Below are 23,747 nucleotides of genomic sequence, written 5' to 3' on the forward strand. Positions count from 1 at the left end.
GAGATATAGTCAGATTTATCAGATCTGATTTCTTAGATACTCCTTGTATTTGAGGTTGTTCCTTTAATTTGTTGAAGATCCATGTCTCCTCTGTTTGTCCCTTGTGTTTACTGGATAACCATGTTTCTTCTGTATAAGACTCCACCTTGAGACTTGGGTACTCAATATTAAGTACCTCTATCTTATCAAGCTGCAACTGTTTGTAAGTTATAAAAGAATATATAGATAATTTAGGAATTTCTTCCTGATTATTGTTTGCAGGAATTTCTTTTGAATTTCTTTGATAAATATGTTTATTATTTGAAGGGATATTAAAATCACGGAATAAGTTTGAAATAAATATTTGTAAAGAATTTTGAATTATATCTTTAGTTGACTGGGTTTCAACTAACTGGTTTTCTTGTTTAAAGGAAATAATCTTTGTTGGTGAATTTCTAATAACCATTGTTTTGGAAAAAGGTTGAGAGGGAATTTCAGCAATTTCTTGTTTAATAATTGATTTGAAGAAATCAATTTTTGTTTGAACATTTTTATCAGTTATAGGTTTGATACTAGGTTGATTCTTAGTTAAGACATTTATTGAGGAATATCCTATGTCTAAGGAATTTCCTATGTCTTTTCTAATATCAATACAAGTAGAATTAACAGAATTATCAATTGATTGTTCGGAAATCAAAAGTTTGGAAATTTCAACAGACTCTTGGTTTGGTAAATTTACTGGGTTTGATAGATCTTCGGGAGAATCTGGTAGATCTATATCTACTGGGTTTATATAGTTTGATTTTGATGGATCTATGGATTCTGAAAGTTTATGAAAGGATTGTAGTGTCTGGATTGTTTGGGGCAGATCTATGGGTAGATCTAAAGGTTCTTGTATAAAATCTGTTGGAGATAGGCCTATAACTTTTGGCTTAGTTTGGACCTGATCTATGAGATCTGGTGTAGGAACTTGTGTTTTTATGGTTTTTGACATAGAGGATGCAGGTTTTGGTATGGTTGTTTGGACTGGACTTATGAGTTCTGGTGAGAATGACTCCTGAGATGTTTGGGACTCATACCAGTCAAAGAAATGAATGTTTTGCTTTGTTTTTGTCAAAAAATCATAAAAGTTCTCTTGTATATTTTTTCGGGCTTCTCCCTTATATCTGTCAAAAAATTGTTTTCTTTTAAAATGGTTGTGGTTTTCAAAGAATTCAGATTTAATGTGTTGTTCATTAATCTGGAATTCAGAAGGGTTGTTTTCAAGTTTCTTTGAATAAGAATTGACTGCTCAATTTGAGCAATTCTAGTTTGAAGTTTATTCAAAGATCTATTGTTTGAAGAAGAACTAGAATTTATGAAATAAGCTTTAACTGGAGAAGTCATTAAAAATTAAAATAAGAAAATAAATAAAACACTTAAACGATTTTGAAGACTTATAATCCTCTTCCCTTTGGCACAGAATCCTTCGGGATCCATGGAGGATAAACCATTTTTCTTAATCAGATTATAAAGGATAGTGTGAAACCTACAAGAAAAGATCTAACCTTTTGAGAAGAATTAACTATGCATGACGACCATATTTCCATCATATTAAAGATAGTAAAAATAAACCTACGAGAATAGATCTAAATCTTTTGAGAAAGATTAACTATACATGACGACCATATTTCCAAACAAAATCATAAGATTGATAGTAAAAACTCATTTTCCCTGGATCTGATCTTGTGACACTTCCCCGTCTTGGAGTACGTCCCAAGAACCTCAACGCCCCTACAGAGCCAAATCCCATGGTCTTACCTGGACCGGACGTTGGCACTTACTGGATCCATGCCATTCAATCAGATCCAAAGTCATGAAATCAGAACTATCAAAATTATAATAAGCTTGAATACATTAGATGGTAATCACGAAGTTAACCAGTCTCATCTAATAAGATCTAAACTTGTAGATCTACACTATCAGTAGCATAAATAAGAAAGATGGTAATCACGAAGTTAATAAATTTCATCAGGAAGATATAAACTTGTAGATCTACACTACCAACATCATAATAAGTAAAGAAAGATAGCCATCTCCCCACTTCCCCCTCTGGCTCTGATAATAGTTCTTCGTCTGGTATCAGAGCCAGAGGGGGAAGTGGGGAGATGGCTATCTTTCTTTACTTGTTATGATGTTGGTAGTGTAGATCTACAAGTTTATATCTTCCTAATGAAATTTATTAACTTCGTGATTACCATCTTTCTTATTTATGCTACTGATAGTGTAGATCTACAAGTTTAGATCTTATTAGATGAGACTGGTTAACTTTGTGATTACCATCTAATGTATTCAAGCTTATTATAATTTTGATAGTTCTGATTTCATGACTTTGGATCTGATTGAATGGCATGGATCTAGTAAGTGCCAACGTCCGGTCCAGGTAAGACCATGGGATTTGGCTCTGTAGGGGCGTTGAGGCTCTTGGGACGTACTCCAAGACGGGGAAGTGTCACAAGATCAGATCCAGGGAAAATGAGTTTTTACTATCAATCTTATGATTTTGCTTGGAAATATGGTCGTCATGTATAATTAATCTTTCTCAAAAGATTTAGATCTATTCTCGTAGGTTTATTTTTACTATCTTTAATATGATGGAAATATGGTCGTCATGCATAGTTAATTCTTCTCAAAATGTTAGATCTTTTCTTGTAGGTTTCACACTATCCTTTATAATCTGATTAAGAAAAATAGTTTATCCTCCATGGATCCCGAAGGATTCTGTGCCAAAGGGAAGAGGATTATAAGTTTTCTAAATCATTTAAAAGTTTATTTATTTAATTTTCTTGTTTCAAAATGACTTCTCCGGTTAAAGCATACTTTTATAAATTCTAGTTCTTCTTCAAACAACAAACCTTTGGATAGACTTGAAACTAGAATTGCTCAAATTGAGCAATCAATCCTTATTCAAAGAAAACTAGAAAGCAAACCTTCTGATTTTGAAATTGACATCAGATCAGAATTCTATGCAAACCACAATCATTTTAAAAGAAAACAATTTTTTGACAAATATCAGGGAGAAGCCCGAAAAAATATTCAAGAAAACTTTTATGATTTTTTAAGAAAAACAAAGCAAAACATTCATTTCTTTGACTGGTATGAGTCTCAAACATCTAGGGAGTCTGCACCAGAACTCAAAAATCCAGTTCAAAACATTTCAAAACCTGCATCATCTATGTCAAAACCTCAGGGTTCTACTTTAGATCCCGTAAATCCAATTCAAACTAAGCCAAAAGTTATAGATCTATCTCAAACAGATTCTACACAAGAACCTTTAGATCTATCCATAGATCTGTTTCAAACAACCCAGACATTACAATCCTCTCATAAACTCTCAGAATCCATAGATCCATCAAAATCAAACTATATAAACCCAGTAGATATAGATCTACCAGATTCTCCCGTAGATCTATCAAACCCAGTAGATTTACCAAACCAAGAGTCTGTTAAAACTTCCAAACTTTTGATTTCCGAACAATCAATTGATAATTCTGTTAATTCTACTTGTATTGATATTAGAAAAGACATAGGAAATTCCTTAGACGTAGGATATTCCTCAATAAATGTCTTAAATAAAAATCAACCTAGTACTAAACCTATAACGGTTAAAGATCTTCAAACAGAAATTGCTTCCCTCAAAAGAGAGGTTAAGAATATTGAAAAAACAGCCCAAACAAATACTGAAGAAGATATTTCTTCTCAGATATCTTATAAAAAATATTTTGTTCTTATAAGACTGGTCATTAGTGACAATTATATTGTAGAAACAGAAGCTTTATTTGATACAGGAGTTGATCTCAGCTGTATTCAAGAAGGTCTAATTCCAACAAGGTTTTTTGAAAAAATAAAAGAAAGCCTTAGATGAGCCAACGGATCCCAATTAAACATTCAATTCAAACTTTCAAACGTTCAAGTCCAATTCCCTTCTGTATCCATTAAAGAAACTTTCCTCTTAGCTAAAGACCTAACCAACAATGTTATTCTTGGAACAACTTTTGTAACCAAACTAATTCCATACTTAACCACTGACCGTGGGATTATACCCCAAAATTACGGCCAAGATGTTCTCTTACCATTTTCCAGAAAGATAATAAAAAAAAACACTAAACTACCTGTCACTCAAACATAGCCAAATCAATTTCTTAAAAGAAGAGATTATCTACAAAAGGATAGATGAGCAGCTAAAGAAACCAGAAATTCAACAAAGAATCTAGAGTCTGCAAACAAGAATCCAAGGGATGGTTTGTGCAGAAGTTCCAAATGCCTTCTGGATAAGGAAACAACATACTGTTTATCTCCCTTATGAACCTGACTTTGAGGAAAAAAATATTCCAACAAAAGCCAGACCTATACAGGTGAATCAGGAATTGCTCCAACATTGCCAAAAGGAGATTAATGATCTCCTATCCAAAGGTATTATTAGCCCTAGTCAATCTCCATGGAGCTGTCCGGCATTCTATGTCAACAAACAATCAGAGATTGAAAGAGGAGTCCCAAGGCTTGTAATCAATTACAAAGCCTTGAATAAAGCTCTTCGATGGATTAGATATCCTATACCAAACAAGAAGGATTTACTTCAAAGGCTTTATTCCGCCAAGATATTCTCAAAATTTGATATGAAGTCAGGATTTTGGCAGATTCAGATTCACATCTCTGACAGATACAAAACAGCATTCACAGTACCATTTGGACATTACGAATGGAACGTGATGCCTTTTGGGCTTAAAAATGCTCCTTCTGAATTCCAAAGGATTATGAATGAGATATTCAGTCCTTATTCCTCGTTCATCATTGTCTACATTGATGATGTTTTGGTATTCTCCGAAAATATTGAACAACACTTCAAACACCCAAATACCTTCGTTCATATCACCCAGAAAAATGGCCTTGTTGTCTCTCAAAAGAAAATCAGCCTTTTTCAAACCAAAGTTAGGTTTCTTGGACATCATATCCACCAAGGAACTATTACTCCCATCAATAGGTCAATTCAGTTCGCTGATAAATTTCCTGACCAAATTCTTGACAAACAGCAACTCCAAAGATTCTTGGGTTGTTTAAACTATGTCTCAGATTTTATTCCAAATCTTAGCAATATAGCAAAACCTTTATATGATAGATTAAAATCTACTCCACCCTTGTGGACAGATATCCATACAGAAACAGTCAGAAAAATTAAAACCCAAGTAAAAGCCATTCCTTGCTTAGCTCTTCCGGATCCAACAATTCCAAAAATTGTTGAGACAGATGCCTCTGATCTAGGATACGGTGGTATTCTTAAACAAACAAAAAATAATAGAGAACAGATAATTGCCTTTGCTTCCAAACACTGGAACAATACCCAACAAAATTATTCTACTATTAAAAAAGAAATTTTAGCAATAGTTTTATGCATTACAAAATTTCAAGCTGAACTACTGAATCAGAAGTTTTTACTTCGGGTTGACTGTAAATCAGCCAAAGATGTTTTACAAAAAGACGTCAAAAACCTTGCCTCTAAACAAATCTTTGCAAGATGGCAAGCAATTTTATCAATTTTTTATTTTGACATTGAATACATTAAAGGGTCTTCAAATTCTATTCCTGATTATCTAACTCGTGAATTCTTGCAGGGAAGATAAGATGCCCAGGAAAAAGAAACAGCAGGAAAAATCCCCAGACAAACCCGAATCTTTTTCTCAAAAAACCAAACCAGACTCCTTGAGTTCGTCCAGTTCATCTCAAACAGAGAAGAAATCTTCTCCAAACAGATTCCAAATCCTCTCTTCTCCTCAACCCATAGCCACCGCCTCTCCTAAAACATGGGCTGATATAGCCGAAGAAGAAAATGAAAAACAATTATACTTTGAACGCCTCGAACAATGGGCTGAATCACAAGGATACCAGCCTGAATCACTAGGGTATCCTATCTGGGGCACACCAGATCATCTCAAAACAGTCATAGTCCAAAATATCAAACCCAAATCTCTTGTTATTCAGGAACCAAAACCCAAATCACTCATTATTCAAGAACCCAAAACCCTAGCTAATCTTGAACCAAAGCCAAACAAAACTTCTTGTCCCTATATCAAGTCAAGTACCCATCTTCCTGTGGTCCAAACAGAACTTGATTATTAGCACGAACTATTCTTCCAGATACTTACAATTTCATACCTCAAACTCTTACCAAGACACTTGAATATTATAAACTCATTCTCTCGGATTCAAAGTCTCTAATTCTTAAACCCCATGATACAGAGATGAAAGACAAATATGGAAATCCTACTGGAAAGTACATCAATACCCATTCCAGTGCCCAAATTCTCAAGGTTATCAAGCCATCAGAATGGGGAACAAACCTGAGCAAACCTAAACCCTTTACTACTTCCTTCAATCCCCCAGGATATACTTATTGGGATTATAAAGCAGCCTGGTTCTATACATTTACCTTTCAGAATGAGTTGAACCAGCATTCTTATCTTTTTTATTTTTTGAAAACAAACAGATACGATTTTCCAGCATGGTTTGTAGCATGGTGGAAAGCACTTGGGCCTAATCTGAAAATTCTTCCTCCAGATATCCAACAAAGTTACAAACTATTTAAAGAAAGATTTGAAACCCCAAACAACTATATACCAATCAGCCTGCACTTCTTTTCTATATTCTCGGTAGTATGGGTCTACCAATGGAAATATGAATATGTGCAGCAAACATAACTCCCACCATTATTAGTCCGACAAGGATATTCAAAATGGTGGTCAACATTCAACAAAAGTTTCATTCAACCAGCAAACATCCAGGCATGGTTTCAGAAGAATCCCCGCTCAATAAAACCTGGGGACAACCAAACAAGCCAGTTTTTGCAACAAAAGTCTATCTCAGCAGCAAAATTGGCATCAATCACTGACAAACAAGAGTATATCAAACAACTTAAGGATATACTCTTACAGCTAGATTATACTCTTACAGCTAGATCAATCAAAAGAAGCTTCAAAAAAGGAAGAAGCCTCCAGTCCTGAGATAAACCTGGGCGAATACGTAGGCCCAGACAATGAAGACGATTGTTATGGAATTTTCTCACAAATTCCATAAAGAAAGAAACCTAAACTGAAACACCGGAAGAACTGTAGCAGTCCGGCAAGATACTGTGCAAACACGACAACAAAAAACAAACGTTGCATTGTAGCGAGCACTGTAGCGGTACTGTAGCAAACACTGTAGCGGGTACTGTAGCACTACGAAAAAATTGCTATAAATACCCCTCAAATCCAACACATTCCACACACCATTCTTACACCAATTCTTCAAGACTACTTCTCTCTCTAGCTTGAAGAATCCTCCTCCCTCTCTCTACAAACTAGTTTTTAGATTTTTAGTTTTCATCAAACAAAGGAGCTTGAAGCTTCATATCCTTGTAAGTCTTCTTTACATTCTTGTATTCTAATTCAATCAAATGGTTGGCTGAGCCACCTACATTCATATTTATTTACTTGTTTTTATTTGTTTTGATTATACTAACCATATATTGCTGGTTATACCGCCTGAACTAACAACTAACTTGTTTTTATTCCTTTATTTACATTTTGTTTATACATGGCTGGTCTAACCGCCTATACTAACTAGTGGCAGTCCGGTTGCGACCCACTTCCTAACTTTTATGCTTTCCTGCTCTATTCTTTACTTGTTCCTGGTTTAAGGGGTTAACCCCTCGTCCCGTCTGGTATCAGAGCCAGAGGGGGAAGTGGGGAGATGGCTATCTTTCTTTACTTATTATGATGTTGGTAGTGTAGATCTACAAGTTTATATCTTCCTGATGAAATTTATTAACTTCGTGATTACCATCTTTCTTATTTATGCTACTGATAGTGTAGATCTACAAGTCTAGATCTTATTAGATGAGACTGGTTAACTTCGTGATTACCATCTAATGTATTCAAGCTTATTATAATTTTGATAGTTCTGATTTCATGACTTTGGATCTGATTGAATGGCATGGATCCAGTAAGTGCCAACGTCCGGTCCAGGTAAGACCATGGGATTTGGCTCTGTAGGGGCGTTGAGGTTCTTGGGACGTAATCCAAGACGGGAAAGTGTCACAAGATCAGATCCAGGAAAAATGGGTTTTTACTATCAATCTTATGATTTTGTTTGGAAATATGGTCGTCATGTATAGTTAATCTTTCTCAAAAGATTTAGATCTATTCTCGTAGGTTTATTTTTACTATCTTTAATATGATGGAAATATGGTCGTCATGTATAGTTAATTCTTCTCAAAAGGTTAGATCTTTTCTTGTAGGTTTCACACTATCCTTTATAATCTGATTAAGAAAAATGGTTTATCCTCCATGGATCCCGAAGGATTCTGTACCAAAGAGAAGAGGAATATAAAGTTTGTTTATCCAATTTGATTTATTGTTTCTTTTCATGGCTTCTTTTTTTAGAACCAACTCTAACTCTTCTAGTTCCTCTTCAAACACCAAACTAAAAGAAGAAATTCACATACAAGATGTCAATCAAGATATAGACAATTGGGAAATTCCAAAATATACTCAAACTGATATATATGAAAGAGATAGAAAATGGATGTTTTCTACTTCGGATTATACAATTAAAACGGTAGAACAAACTATAGCATTAGATGCTGATCATGAAGAAATCAAACTATTATCCAAAAGAACAATAGAAAAACATAAGGAAAAATACAATTATATTCATTTTGGATTAGTACAAATTGCAGCCAAACCTTTGACAAGAGAAGGATTAGATACATCCCTACTCCTTTGTCTTAGAGATAGCAGATTCTTAGAATTCAATGATTCCCTCCTAGGTATGGCAGAAACAAGCCTTTGCGGAGGACCAGTATATTTTGATTGTTTTCCAAACTTCACAGTCTCCTTAAAAGATAAAAATATTCTGGATACTTTGACATTAAACATAAAAACTGCTAACTATAGAGTCAAAACTGGGACTCTTCCTGTGGCTATCATTTATAGAATTCAATACAAAGTTATGAATTCAGCATTTAGGACAGGAGCCTTAAAAACTTTACAAAAAGGAGAAACAGTCCTATTCCAAACAGATCTGGCTAGATCTAGGATTACAGTTCCAAGATCTATCACCTGGAACCGGATCTCACTACCAGAAAGCTGGGTTCTTCCCGAAGTAGCTCCAGCAGATCCAATACAAAATACATCAGTCTCAAGCATTCAACAATTTGCTTCTGGAGCTGTTCAAATCAAATTTAACAGATCTATGAGTTTCAGGGTATCATCTTCATCAACAACTGGTATAGATATGCCTAGATACTCAACAGGAAGAAGGTCAGTTTCAGACAGACCACTAAATCCTTCCATTTCAACCAGGCTACAAGATCTAGATCTTTCTTCTAAAATTCCACAAGCAAGGTATGCAGCCAGCAGACCTACTCCTTCAGAGGTCCAAGATGAATCCTCTGATGATGCGGAACAAGAAGGACTTCCTAGATCTCCTACATACTCCTCAATAACAGAGAATCGTCCTCAACTGGATGAGTTAAGGGTGATTTCTTTGGATAAACAAAATATCAGAACAGAATTTTATGCTGGCAACAATTATTCGAAAAGAATGTGGTTCTTCGACAAATACAAGGGACAACATCGACAAAAGATATAGGAAGAATTCTATGGGTTTCTTAGAAGAACAAAGCAACATATTCAGTTCTTCGACTGGTTTGAAGTATATTCACAAAGAAAAGGGATTGATTATCCTTTTTCGCAAACAACAAATGTGATAACAAGGTGGCAAACAGCTGAAGGAGAAATCCAAGCACAACTTCCACCATCCAAGTCAATTACCTTCACATACAAGTCAACGGAAATAAATGCCAAGCCATTCAAGCTCAAAAATATCCAGGATGAAGGAGCAATTAATAGCAAGGACATCCAAGAAATTTATGAGCAAAACAACTACACCAACAAGTATCTCCAAGCACTTGGAGAATATCTTTTAACCCAACCTATTCCTAAAAATCCTTCTACAACCACTTCTTCATCAAACCCAATTTTCAAGCCCCATGAAATACCAACCAAATTTCAGAACGAGCTCCAAAACAAACCCTTAACCCAATTAGAAAAATGGATAGCCAAAATAGAACAATCCTTCTCTACCCCACCATCCAAACAAGGGTCAAATAACCAAGGTTCTGCAAGTGTTAGTCAAACAGCTTGCACTATTACCAAAGGAGAACCTCAAGAACCCTTGACTTTAAACAAATTACATCAACCTTCTTCTTCACAAAACCAAATTTTCAATTGGAAAAATCCACAAAAACTATACTATTCCAGAGCCACTTATCCAGATATCCTTCTTGAAGAAAAACCCAACATCCTGCAAAATTCATATAATGCCAACAACATATATGAATGGAGTATAGATGGGATTTCTGAATACAACATTCTCACAATCCTTCAACAAATGACGATGGTAGCAACAGCCTACAGGACATCACATGGCTGCACTGACCAATTAGCTGCTCATATCCTAATAACAGGATTCACTGGGCAACTAAAAGGTTGGTGGGATGAACACCTCACTACAGAAGACAAAGACAACATTCTCAATGCCATCAAGGTGGATACTAATGGTGAACCAATTCTTCGAGATGGAGACACTATCTCAGATGCGGTAGCAACCTTAATATTCACTATTGCAAAGACGTTCGTAGGTGATCCAGGGATATTCAGGGAAAAATCATCGGAGTTGCTAAACAATCTCAAATGCAAAAGTCTTTCAGATTTTCGATGGTATAAGGATACATTCTTAACCAGGATATATTCCAGGACAGATGGCAACAAGGCCTATTGGAAGGAAAAATTCCTTGATGGTCTTCCAAAATCTTTAAGAGACCTTGTTCGAGAAGAACTAAGGACTCAATACAATGAAACTGTACCATGGGAAGAAATAACTTATGGACAGTTAACAAGTCAAATTCAACAAGTGGCACTTAAAGTGTGCAGACAAGACAAGATGCTCAGACAACTAGCAAAGGATCGAGCCCAAAGGAGAAAAGATCTTGGATCCTTTTGTGAACAGTTTGGGTTACCCAGTTGCTACAAAAAACCTCACAAACGGCCCAAACCCACAAAACATTTTGAAAAACCTCCTATATACAAAAAGAAATATCAGCCCAAACAACCTTTACCCATACAGTCTCCACCCATCCAGTCTCCTCAAATAACAAACTCCTCTCCAGTTTGCTACAAATGCCACAAACCCGGACATATAGCCCGTTACTGTAAACTTAACCAAAGGATCAGTACCTTAGGGCTAGATGACCAAGTTAAAATCCAAATATCAAATCTTCTAATCGAATCAGAAACTGATGATTCTGAAAGAGAAGAAGATTATCTCAATCAGTTAGAAGATGATATTTCAACATCTTCTTCCTCTCATACCACCAGTGACAAAGAAGAAGGAGGTCCTACCATCAATGTTTTGACAAAAGATCAAAACCTTCTTCTTGACATCATTGAAGATACTTCTGAAATAGAGAAAAGACAACTCTATTTAGACAAATTCAAAAAATCCCTGAACCAAGCCACAAATTCTTCAAATCCCTTAGCCAGAGACCCTAGAATTCTTAAAACCTATAATCTCACAGATATTCTTGATAGGTTTCCTTCCAAATCTATTAAACCTTTAACCCTACAACACCTTCAAACAGAAATTGATCTGCTCAAAGAAGAGATTAGATCAATTAAAGCCAAACAAGACCTTAACAACCTTGTTCTTCAAAACCTAACACCAATTGAGGAACCTATCAATCAAGAGGATTCTGAATTCCTAGAACAACTTTCTAAAAAACTCAAGGAAGACAAGGATTATTTGGTCCAGATTCGATTGCTAATTAATAATAATTACGTGATCGAAACTGAAGCCCTATTTGATACAGGGACAGACCAAAGTTGTATTCTTGAAAGCCTTATCCCACCTCAATTCTTTGAACAAAACAAAGAAATTCTCAGAGGAGCTAATGGATCCAAACTTGAAATTAACTTCAAGTTAACAAATGTTCAAATCCAATTCTCCTCCTTATCCATTCCAAATATATTTCTTCTAGCCAAAAAACTATCCAATAATGTTATTCTTGGAACACCTTTTATTCAAAAACTTGTTCCTTATCTTACTACAAACGAGGGCATAATACCCCAACTTCTTGATTCAAATGCCCTCCTACCTTTTTCTAAAAAACTAACAAATTCTGTTTTGCAGGAAGAATGACAAATTCAGCAACAGTCGAAGAATGGATACCTCAATACCTTGCCAATAATTCTATCGCAAAAGAATATTATTCTCACAAACATCAATGCAGGGAAGATAGGATCAGATTCTTCAATGTTGTATTTTACAACTTTGAAACTGGACAAAGCATTCCTCCCTATCTTCGGTATCAACATAACAACGTTGTTGCAAAACCAACAAACAACACAATTCGCAGTTTGAAGGATCAAAGCTTCATAAGGCGAAGAAAAATTCAGAGACTAATTCTTCACAAACATTGGATCAAGCATCAAGGGGGAACACAAGCACCTGAGATTGACAAAATGATTCAAGAAACAAAACAAGAGCTATCCGCAACTATCTTCTAAAAACAAGATATTCAAGCTGGCTCAATCGGAACAAAATTCAGAAAAAAATCATTTTACTGTAGCACCGGAGGCACTGTAGCAATCCGGCAAGTTACTGTGCAAACACGGCAACAAAAGACAAACGTTGCACTGTAGCGCGCACTGTAGCGGGTACTGTAGCACTACGGAAATTTTGCTATAAATACCCCTCAAACCCAACACATTCCACACACCATTCTTACACCAATTCTTCAAGACTACTTCTCTCTCTAGCTTGAAGAATCCTCCTCCCTCTCTCTACAAACTAGTTTTTAGATTTTTAGTTTTCATCAAACAAAGGAGCTTGAAGCTTCATATCCTTGTAAGTCTTCTTTACATTCTTGTATTTTAATTCAATCAAATGGTTGGCTGAGCCACCTACATTCATATTCATTTACTTGTTTTTATTTGTTTTGATTATACTAACCATATATGGCTGGTTATACCGCCTGAACTAACAACTAACTTTCTGAATTCATCTTTCTGGACTTGAACGTTTGAAGGGAATTGGACTTGAACGTTTGAAAGTTTGAACTAAATGTTTAATTGGGATCCGTTGGCTCCTCTAAGGCTTTCTTTTGTTTTTTCAAAAAACCTTGTTGGAATTAGACCTTCTTGAATACAGCTGAGATCAGCTCCTGTATCAAATAAAGCTTCTGTTTCTACAATATAATTGTCACTAATGACCAGTCTTATAAGAACAAAATATTTTTTATAAGATATCTGAGAAGAAATATCTTCTTCAGTATTTTTTCAATATTCTTAACCTCTCTTTTGAGGGAAGCAATTTCTGTTTGAAGATCTTTAACCGTTATAGGTTTAGTACTAGGTTGATTTTTATTTAAGACATTTATTGAGGAATATCCTACGTCTAAGGAATTTCCTATGTCTTTTCTAATATCAATACAAGTAGAATTAACAGAATTATCAATTGATTGTCCGGAAATCAAAAGTTTGGAAGTTTTAACAGACTCTTGGTTTGGTAAATCTACTGGGTTTGATAGATCTACGGGAGAATCTGGTAGATCTATATCTACTGGGTTTATATAGTTTGATTTTGATGGATCTATGGATTCTGAGAGTTTATGAGAGGATTGTAATGTCTGGGTTGTTTGAAACAGATCTATGGATAGATCTAAAGGTTCTTGTGTAGAATCTGTTTGAGATAGATCTATGACTTTATACTGTTCAAGTGAAATCAAATAGACATATACATCGATTTTCAAAAATAAGGAAAAAACTATTCGTACACATGATCAATGAGAGATGAAAAAATTCATTTTATGAAATATGAGAAACAAAAAAATTTATTTTGTGAAATATGACGGACTATGAATTGAATTATGTGAAATGTGATTTGAAAATTTTGCTCCTAAAAAATGATCACGTACAAGGCACGTAGTGGATTCCGAGCAAACACTAGTCAGAAACTTATGTAGAGATCAAATTTGACCAATGTGAATTTGTAAGTGACGTAAAACTACACTTTTAAAAGCAAGGGATAAAAAAATTATTTTACAAAATGTAAGAAACATTTTGAAAGATTTTTCCATTTTTTTAATACATTGTTGGTCTAGATATGATCAACATATTGCGTTTGCTTGTGCGCTTGAAAACCTTTGAAGAGTGAGGCATACACCCCTTTTGTCTCTCTACATTTTCCTTTTACTTTTCGTGGTACATCAGACGACTAAACAAGTCTATCATCTCAACCTTGACATAGACAAGGCTTAAGTAGACTAAGCTCCCCTAGAAAAATGGTTAGGTACACTTTGCTCACTTGATATGATTTTATCAACACTTCACCCCTAAAACTAATGATCAAGTATCCTGGTCCTTTATTGAGTAAGATCATCACTAATCATCCATTCCTTGTATATTCTCTTCCTTTCTTTGGTCTACTTTTCTTCTCCATATGGACATGGCAGTATGGCACTACCCTTTTTTTTCCTTATGCTAGCATTATTTGTATAAATATTTTTTCTCCTATTTTTACTTAATTATATATTTTAGTTTGTCATTTTGATTTTGAAGAATTGATTAATCAATTGTAGTTGAATAGTTTAATTTATGTGATTAATTGCTTTCAATTCAAAGTTTTATACTTTGACTATGTAAATATTATGTTCCAAACAAAAGAAAGATTGACAGAATATGAACTCAGACAAAGGTTTGATTTAATTTCTTTTCAAGTCTTTGAAGCATAAGTGAATGAAGTTAGCATCAATAAAAAGAAATCGATCAACATATCCAATTAAGAGAATTTGTTCTTCTGATATGAGTATATATGTTGGGTAATACTTAGCGAATTCAAGTTATTATATAATTTTTCTTCTAACAGAGGAAGGGTAGGATTTAAAAAACCAAAAGGGAGAAAGGAAATTAGAACCTAGAACCTTTAAATCTTGTAACTCTAATGTTAACCATTAGATCAAGACCTTTTTGGCTATTATTATGTAATTATCATATCACAAAATGAATCAATCAAGTTCTACAAATGAAAACTACAAATCAAAGATAGGAGTTTATAGTCATCTGAGGAAGGGCTAATCCTTTTGAATCATTCAGAAGTAGTGTTTTACAAAAGAGGGACATGAATAAAAACTAATAACACCACGGGTATGGCATCCGATCGCAGCGACGCTGCTCCCTTAATCTTATCTTACATATATAAAGCGTGAATCGGCTTATGAATAGTGAAAAATGGACCAGTTATCCCGTGGTTGTTGTGGCTTTGAGGGGCGTTTTGGTCTTTTGCAGATGGATGCAGTGGCTCTGCTGGAATTTGATTCTATCTGCGTGGCTTTCTTGGATTGTAACTTTGCGGGGCGTTCTGTCCGCGTGGCTCTCGATTTTGGCAGTCAGCAATTCATATTGGTTAGTGGGCAGTTGGGCGGTCAGCAATATCCTTTCTTTTCTCTTAGCTTTCTTCTTCTTCTTAACTTCTATTCTTCTTCTTAGTTTTCTTTGGTAGCTTCAGAAATGTCTTGAAAAGTTCCTCTCATTCTCGGTCAGCAATTTTCTCGGTCTTGTTTCCTCTATTTCTTTGCTTGGCCTTCTTTACCAGGCGTGATTTGAGGAACGATGGAACCACCACCGCTTGAAAGCTCTGCAATCTCCATTCCCTTTTCTCATTCTTCTCTTGGCCTTCTCTACCAATTTTTTTCACTCATCATCTTCCTATTTAATTGTTCCCTTCAACGCGTCTTCCTCCATAATCTTATCTAGAAATCTACAACAGAATCCCTCTCAATTTTTCCTGCACGCACAACAAAAAGGTAAACACTTTTCCAATTAATCCCATCTCCGTAATTCCATTTTTTTAAATTGTTTTACCTCTTTTTCTTATTATTTTTTGACTTTTAAGTGTTCTGGGTTTTATCATTGCATGGGTTTTCAATTTCATGTGAATGGTTGGATTTTTTCTTGAGTTGGGGTTGACAAAATATGTCATTACAGAAAGTGGAGAAGAGGGCGACGAAGGAGGAGAGCTCCTTCCATCGGCATTAGAGGGAGATTTACAGTTGCATGGGACATTGGAAACCACAAGGCTTCGATTGGAGTTCAAAGATAAATAGGCATATTGAGCCAGTCCCAAAAATCAGAGGGTAAAAGTTAAAAATAAGATTCTCTACTCTAATTCTCACTTTTTTTAAATGCATTTTGCAGAGCTCTCACGAATCTTCCATAACTTTCAGATTTAATTTTCCTAACCCAGAAAAAAAATACTCGGGATGTAATTTGAGAACTAATTTTTCTGAAGTGGCATTGGATGCCGAAGAGTGCCGCTGGAGTGGAGGAGACAACATGGTCGAGATTCGAAAGAACCGCAGTGAAGAAAGCTTACGGAAGAAGCTCCGCGAAGGCCTACTGTGACGACCCGTAAATTTTTCTTATTTTATATTATTTTATTTTATTTTCCCTGCATGTATTTTCTTCATTATAACCTATTATATTGATTTTCCAGAGATTTTTATAAGTGAGTATAGGTTTTAAATCATTTTCATAGTATAAATTAGTTCATAATAAATTTGAAGTGCGTTGTAGACGTGGGACCCGCTAGTGCGCTAAGTACGATAATTTTTGGGCGATTAATTGGCATTTTGTATTAAGTGATATTATTTTACAAGGTGGTAGGAGACAATTAACAGTTAGTTAGATAGCTTAACCACTGGAAGAAAGAAGATAAGGTTGAACCATTAAAAGTGCCATGTGTCACGACCCAATTGGATGGTGGACTTGCCTAACTTTCTTACCTTTACTAAAAGAACAATTTTGACCCAAAATCATCTCCAATTTTCATCCTCTTGGCCGAACCTCTTAGGGAGAAAAAAGAAAGAGAGTTTCAACTTTCATCTTCTATTTCTTGCTTATAACGTGAAATCCAACCGATTAAATCTCGAATTTGTCCACTAAAGTGACTTGCTAAGGGAGTTTCAAGATCTTGGTGGAGTTGATTTGGAGGAGAAAACCCTAAATTAACATCTTTCTTAAGGTGTCAAGGTACTTTGGTTACAAACCTCCTCTTTGTTCATGTTAATGTCAAATTAGGGGGGTTTGGTGGCTAAATATGCTATTTTATGGAAGATTTCATGGATTAAAGTGGAGTTACATAAATTTCTGATTTTTTTGGGGATTTTTCTATTTTTATATGATATTCATTGGTTGGCCAGGAATGATGGCTTGAGATGGTGTAAAATGAAGTTTTTATATGTTAGTTGTGTTTGTTTGCGTAAAAATTTCAGTTTTGTGCGGAAATTTCAGTTTTAAGTTTCCAATTTGCTCTGTTCTGCCCGGCTCTGTTTGACCATGTTAGAGGCCGAATTAGTCTTAGCTCAAAATGTGAAAGTTGTAGGGAATGATGTTTTATAACTTCCTGTAAAATTTCAGTTCAATTCGAGCACTATATCATGTGAAAAGATAAAAATACCCATGACTACCATAGGTAGAGCTCTGTGGCCAGTTTCGACATTTTACCAATCTGATCACGTTTGTTCACCCTGATCTGTACTGAATTAGTATTTGGTCAAAACATAGAAGTTGTAGTGCTATGTCTTAGCTTTCCAACGGCCCTAGAAACGCCTTAATCGGACTTCAGTAACCTGAGTTATTGTCGTTTACGTATAGTGCGATTAACTAGCCCGAATGTGAGATTCTAGTTCTGTAATTTGAAATTTTGACCAGGATACACTACGAACTGGACTGAGTGGTCTTCATCAAAGTTGTAGTTCTTCATCTCAGTTTCGAAACGGTATAAATTTCACCCCAATCCGATAAGCGTAGATTCGGTTATGACCGATACGCTAAGATACATCAAACCTGCTATTTAGTTTTTGTTCTTAAAACTTGATTTCTAGTTGCATTCCTAGACTTGCTTTGTATTTGGATGAACTTGAGCCTAGTTGAAGGGCTATTGTATTGAGATTTCTGATGTGTTGAATTGGACTGAGTTGAGGAAAACAATGAAGCCATAAATGGCTGGAAAATAGGTAAATACAGAGGGCATGCTGCCCAAAATTTTAGGGCTACGCGATTCCTTTAAGTTTGAGTTGCCTTTTGATAGAAATGAAGGGCTTTTGGGTCGTTCAAGCCCTAGGTCCTCTCGTTACCTTTTCGTTCTCAAAATCATGCTTTTGCACCCTTACCTTCGTAGTTCGTTTGGTTAGGCATACGACTCATAATTGAGTTTCATTTGTGAATGTCGTTCCCAAGGAACCATAATTGTTTTACTTTGATCATTTTAAGACGTGCTGGTGATCCAGGAAGTACTTCGGGGGGAACGTTTGAATTTGTTTCCTTGAACTGGTGAGTGTACCACTTCCCTAATTTGTTGCTTATTTGGCTATCCGTGACTTCTGTATACTCTATATGAAATGAGAGTGTACTTTATCACTCTCGTTTCTCTCGTATGTTTTATTTGTTTCCTGCATACTGTATAAGTCTGTATTTGCTCTCTGTATCTGTTCTCTGTATAAGTCTGTGACCTCTGAGATCAACACCTGTGGCTAGTTACTCGAGTCGAACCGGCAAGGGTCAGGTCGATTAGATAACGAACCACGGTAGTCTGTTTCTAGGAATCTTTGGGTATTGAGACTCTTGATTCCGGTATACTCGAGTATTACCACGTCTGTTTCTGTTGAGGTGTTCGGGCCAGGTAAGGGGTATGTGTGGCGAGCGGGATTTTGGTGTAAAATGGTGCTCTACTGGATTGGATTGGTTACTTTATTTGGAAGTTGACGGAGTGTCAACTATTATTTGATCAAGCTTTAGTGAAGCAAATGGGAATTTGGCCCCTGAAAGCCACCCGTATCCTTTCTATCTATGGTGTTGTTCATTTCTTTATTTGATTTGCGTATGTGACTAATTGAATATGAGGTTCCACGATTCTTACTTGCTATTATTTTGGTACCTCATTGAGCGTAAGCTCACCCCCTCCCCGTTATCTTTGTTTTCCTTACAGGGAACCATCTTTTGGAACTTCAATGTTTTGAGGAATGAGTTGAGCTAGTTAGAAACTCTTTTGTTTTTGGTATAGCTTCTCGACAAGTTGGAAACCCTAAATGTATCTTAATACGATGTTTCCTTTTGATTTGTAAACTTAATAATATGTATATTTTAAAGTGTTTCCTCATGTTTATGTGGCATATGTACTTGGAAATGTACACTTTTTCATGTCAATCAAAGTTTACTTGTATTGGGTTGGATTATGACGTGGCAGCGGCATTCCCATTTCGTTTTGTTTTTCATGGAAACGTTGTACCAAAGATTGATTGTATCTTGTAGTTTGGCTCAATTGGGTTCTGAACGTTATCTTCTCGAAGTTCTTCTGAGCGTTTGGTAGGGTTTCCGTTTGTTCCAAATCCGTAGTCCCGGCGAGACCCTGGGCAGGCGGTCCGCCGAATCCTTTGGTTCGCCTTAGGGGAAGGTGGGGCCGTCACACCTGCAGAATGCATTTGTTGTTCAATCTTATACTTCTTCTGTCGAAAAAAAGGTCTAAATAAATTAGAATTTCTATTTTGTTCCTTTAAAGTTGTTGCAGATGGCTTTAACTAGGTTGTGATCGAATTTAAATTTGTGATTGTGTTGTTTATGGGCTAGATTTACACAATTTAGTTTTAAGTTTCCTTGTGTTTGAATAGAGCGAGGGTTTACACTTCAGCTCTTTCCTTGAAAGTATACAAGAGAAATAGTTGCAATAGGAGAGTACGGAAAGCTTAAATAATTGAACCATCGGACAATAGTTTGAATTTTAAAATGAATAAAATTTGATGGAAACTTTGAAACTTGATGGCCTTGTTTGACTTCAGCAATTAGTTGTCACAGTTCTTTTGTTCAAATTTGTTGTATTCAAAGCTTTTAATTGCATATTTTGATTACGAGTGTGAAGATTTTCCTCTTTTTTTTTTAATTTTGGCTTCTATGCGTTTAATTTAGTTTTTGTTACTTTGCACATTTTGATTTTGAATTGGAAATTATGTTGAGCATTAACTCTAATGCTTGGAATGGTTATGGGTTTTGGTTGCAGCTAGAAAATCTACAAGCAATAGTTTCTGGTGTTTGACAGATGATGATGGCTAATCTATAACTTGAGGCAACCCCTCAATTTAGGAAATTGCTTTCCATAGGTTTTCACTGCTTCTTTAGACTATTGCTATCATCATTTTTTGTTGTATCTTTGATTCCTATGTTCCAGTATTGCTGTTAATCCTTTTACCTGGACAAAGTCCGCTGATTCAGGAAGTGATTCAAGCTGATGTTGTCCCTCATTTTGTTCATTATCTTATTAGGGGGGATTTCCTCAACTTCAGCTTCAAGCTCATTCTTCCCTATTCTGCGTTAGAAAATGAAGATTATATTTGTTTGGTGTTACGTATAAATATCTTTTTCCATCCTTTGCAAATTTGTAGTTTGAGGCAGCTTGGGCTCTCACAAACATTGCTTCTGCGACATCTAAGCACACTAAGGTTGTAATAGACAGTGGTGTTGTTCCCATATTTGCACAGCTTCTTAGTTCCCCAGTGATGATTCCGTGAACATGTACATCTTTGATGAATGATAAAGAAATTTCCTCTTCTGGAGTTTGGAATCATGTTCAATGCCTTGCATTACTTTCTGGATTTTGAATGCTGCATGATATAATTGAATTTTATTGTTATTTATCTCTTATTCCTTAATTTTCTTTTAACTACATTAGGCTGTATGGGCTCCGTGAAATGTGGTTGGTGATTCCCCAAAATGCCGTGATCTTGTTCTTGGTCATGGAGCTCTAGGTCCCTTGCTGGTTCAGCTAAATGAGCATGCAAACTATCATTGTTGCGAAATGCCACCTGGACACTATCTAATTTCTGCAGAGGCAAGTTTCAGCCTTAGTTTGACAAGGTACTACATTCAGCTTGAATGTCTGTTCATCTCACAGCTCTTTCAATTCTACAGGATAATGTGCATGCTTTGCTCTTTCAAAGCTTTTTTCGTCTATAGTGGATGCCAGAGTAGTCTACACGTCCCTCATAAGAAATTGCTTTGACACCCCCCGTCCATGTTTGCTACATTCTTGTACTATGAAACATTAAGTAGTTGCTATATTCTTAACTTCCTCCATCTTGTTCTGTGGTCAACTGATTGATTCACAGCCAATCTTGTTATAAGATGTATACTTATGCTTCCTGATAAATTTTTTTTTTTGTAAATTGTAACAAAAGATTATTTGGTCAATGATATTTTATGTTTTTGTTTGTGAATACAGAGAGAATGCAAAAGTTACGTTGGATTACATACTCAACGTCACCAAAGGCTCGTGTAATTACGCTGGATGGATTGAGAAAAATTCTCAGGAGTCATTAGCGTTTATTTTGAACCTAACTGAATTGGTTGGCTATATTATTATAATTGCTGTGTACTTTTGCTTCAGTTTTGTGTAGAAGATTAATATAGTATATGCTAGCCCACTATAGCTGTTATATATATATATATATATATATATATTCAGAAACGGTAGGAATTGTATTAATGATTTAAAGCTTTACATTTGTTGAGCAAAGGCTCCTAAAAGGCTATACAAAAGTGTTAGATTACCAAGGATTGTTCCATTTCTCATCACCATATATGCCTAGAGCATATCTACTTACATTTTTAACCAAGCTATCACTTTCCCTATCTGAGCAAAATGAGCATTTTTGAAACAAAAGCTCACTATAGCTGTTATAAACTGTTCTCATTTTATTGCTATGTGATATTTATGGTTTAGTTTTAAACATAAACATGCAAATCTCTCATTCTCCTGGGCTAAATTTTGGTGTAGAAAGTTTACATTATATCACAGGTTTAAGCAAATTTCGGTGCACATTATATAATATACTTAAATGATATTTTTCTTAATACATTGCACATTATATCATTGGGTTAGGTAAATTCATATTACCTTCACACGCATCGTACGCTTGTACGAAGAAGTGATAGTTAAAACCCCCCTTCCCAAAAAAAAAAAAAAAACGATACCCAGTCATACTTCACACTGTACAACCAAACCAATCACCTATTAATCATGTCAAAAAAAACACACACACACACACATAGATACACACAACACTAACAAGAAATATACCACAGCAGCAAAAAAACCAATCCAGGCTATCTGACGCATGGCGTCAGGGCTGAAAGACTAGTATCTAATAAAGCCATCATCACTACTGCTTTCTTAGCTAAACTGTCGACGACTCAATTTGCTTCCCTGTTTACGCACCAAAGAAACCCTAGTGGAATTTTGCTCGGAGCTCCCAGCAATTAGATAAAAGTAGGAGCAATATCAAGAAAATCAGTCCTGGATATTTTTGAGGGAGAAGAGAACCCTGGAACAAGTTACATTTCAAGTAGAGAAATATGCAGCTGTCTTGCTAAAATTGAGCCCTCTCGTAAGGCCCAACATTTAGCCGAGAAGCTTGTTTCTTCTTGGATTATCAGCATAAATGGCGTACTAGATGTGGGCTTGTAAGATGTGGTTAGAACATAATCTTTTCTATTATTATCTGGAAATTTGCAATTTAATTAGACAGTATGCTGATAACAAATAACTACTCATTGAGCCCTCAAAACCATATGGGTCAAGAAGAAGTTCCTGTTGTTTAATGCCTTAATGGGCCTATGTTTGGATTAAAATCCAATCAAATTAATTTGGGCCAAGGTTTTGTACATCTAACCCAAAAATTAAAATCATTAATGTACCCCGTATAAAATTGCAGTGGAATTCTACCAACTACTCCCCGCAGATAGATAAAAATAGGAGCAAGATCATGAAAATCAGTCCTAGATTTTTTTAGGGAGAAAATAACCGTGGAATCAAGTTCAACTTCAAGGACAGATTTATGCCGCTGTCCTAGTTTTTTTTAGGGAGAGGATACCCATGGAAGAGACTTATTCCGTGCCCTATTGGCACAGACCATTTATTAGTCAAACTTCTAGAAAATGATAATTGACACTTGCGAAGGCTGATGAGGTTTTGGACTTGTGATAAAATAATTAAGGAAAATCCTGGGCAAAGAATCGTTTAGGTGGATTAGGACTACCGACTTGGCTGGTTAAAGTATCAAATATCATGAAATTTTCACTTGGCCCATCATCAATCCTTTTTTCCCAGTTTCTCTATATCTACCAACAATAATCTCATGCTCATCTATATTGATCTATCTATTTTCCACTCAATCTCTCGCTTGTTTTTTTCTTTTTTGCTGGGATCTGTGCAAAGAACAAAAGCAAGAATTGTCAAAAGAAAACAAGCTTGAAGAATTCGGATAGCTTGAGTTAATAGATATGAATTAACCGGCATCTCTTAGAGAATGTAAAAGTATAAAATCAGAATGAATGGATGGCCTTGAGTTGAATTTTGGGGGGGGGGGGCACGGAAATATTGGACCATCAGCATGGGGTAGAGAGACCGAGGGCAATGAAGCTACAGCTTGATGATCTAGGCAATTGAATCTGGGTTTTTTTGTTAATGAATTAGACAGTGTTCTTTAAAAAAATATTTCTTTTGACAACCCAATTACTAATCTCTGCTGCATGTATGGCTGGAGGGAGAGATAGAGGCTACGAGTCAAGAAAGACAAATTAAAGGGA

General features: G+C 35.6%; 1 long non-coding RNA gene across 5 annotated transcripts; it reads left to right on the forward strand.

Annotated features, from left to right (window-relative positions):
* The first annotated feature begins 15,534 nt into the window (after nt 1-15,534).
* LOC113694559 (uncharacterized) lies at nt 15,535-21,775 on the forward strand. 5 transcript variants are annotated; one of them, XR_011817083.1, is made up of 4 exons: nt 15,535-15,916; nt 16,098-20,602; nt 20,833-21,017; nt 21,382-21,775. It is a non-coding gene; the product is annotated as an uncharacterized lncRNA (long non-coding RNA). The 5 variants fall into 5 exon arrangements; XR_011817086.1 differs by having other exon boundaries at nt 16,098-16,246; nt 16,337-21,017; XR_011817084.1 differs by having other exon boundaries at nt 16,098-16,246; nt 16,357-21,017.
* Nucleotides 21,776-23,747: the final 1,972 nt, after the last annotated feature.

The sequence above is a fragment of the Coffea arabica genome, chromosome 6e, assembly GCF_036785885.1.
Source record: "Coffea arabica cultivar ET-39 chromosome 6e, Coffea Arabica ET-39 HiFi, whole genome shotgun sequence".
Lineage (NCBI taxonomy): Eukaryota > Viridiplantae > Streptophyta > Magnoliopsida > Gentianales > Rubiaceae > Coffea > Coffea arabica.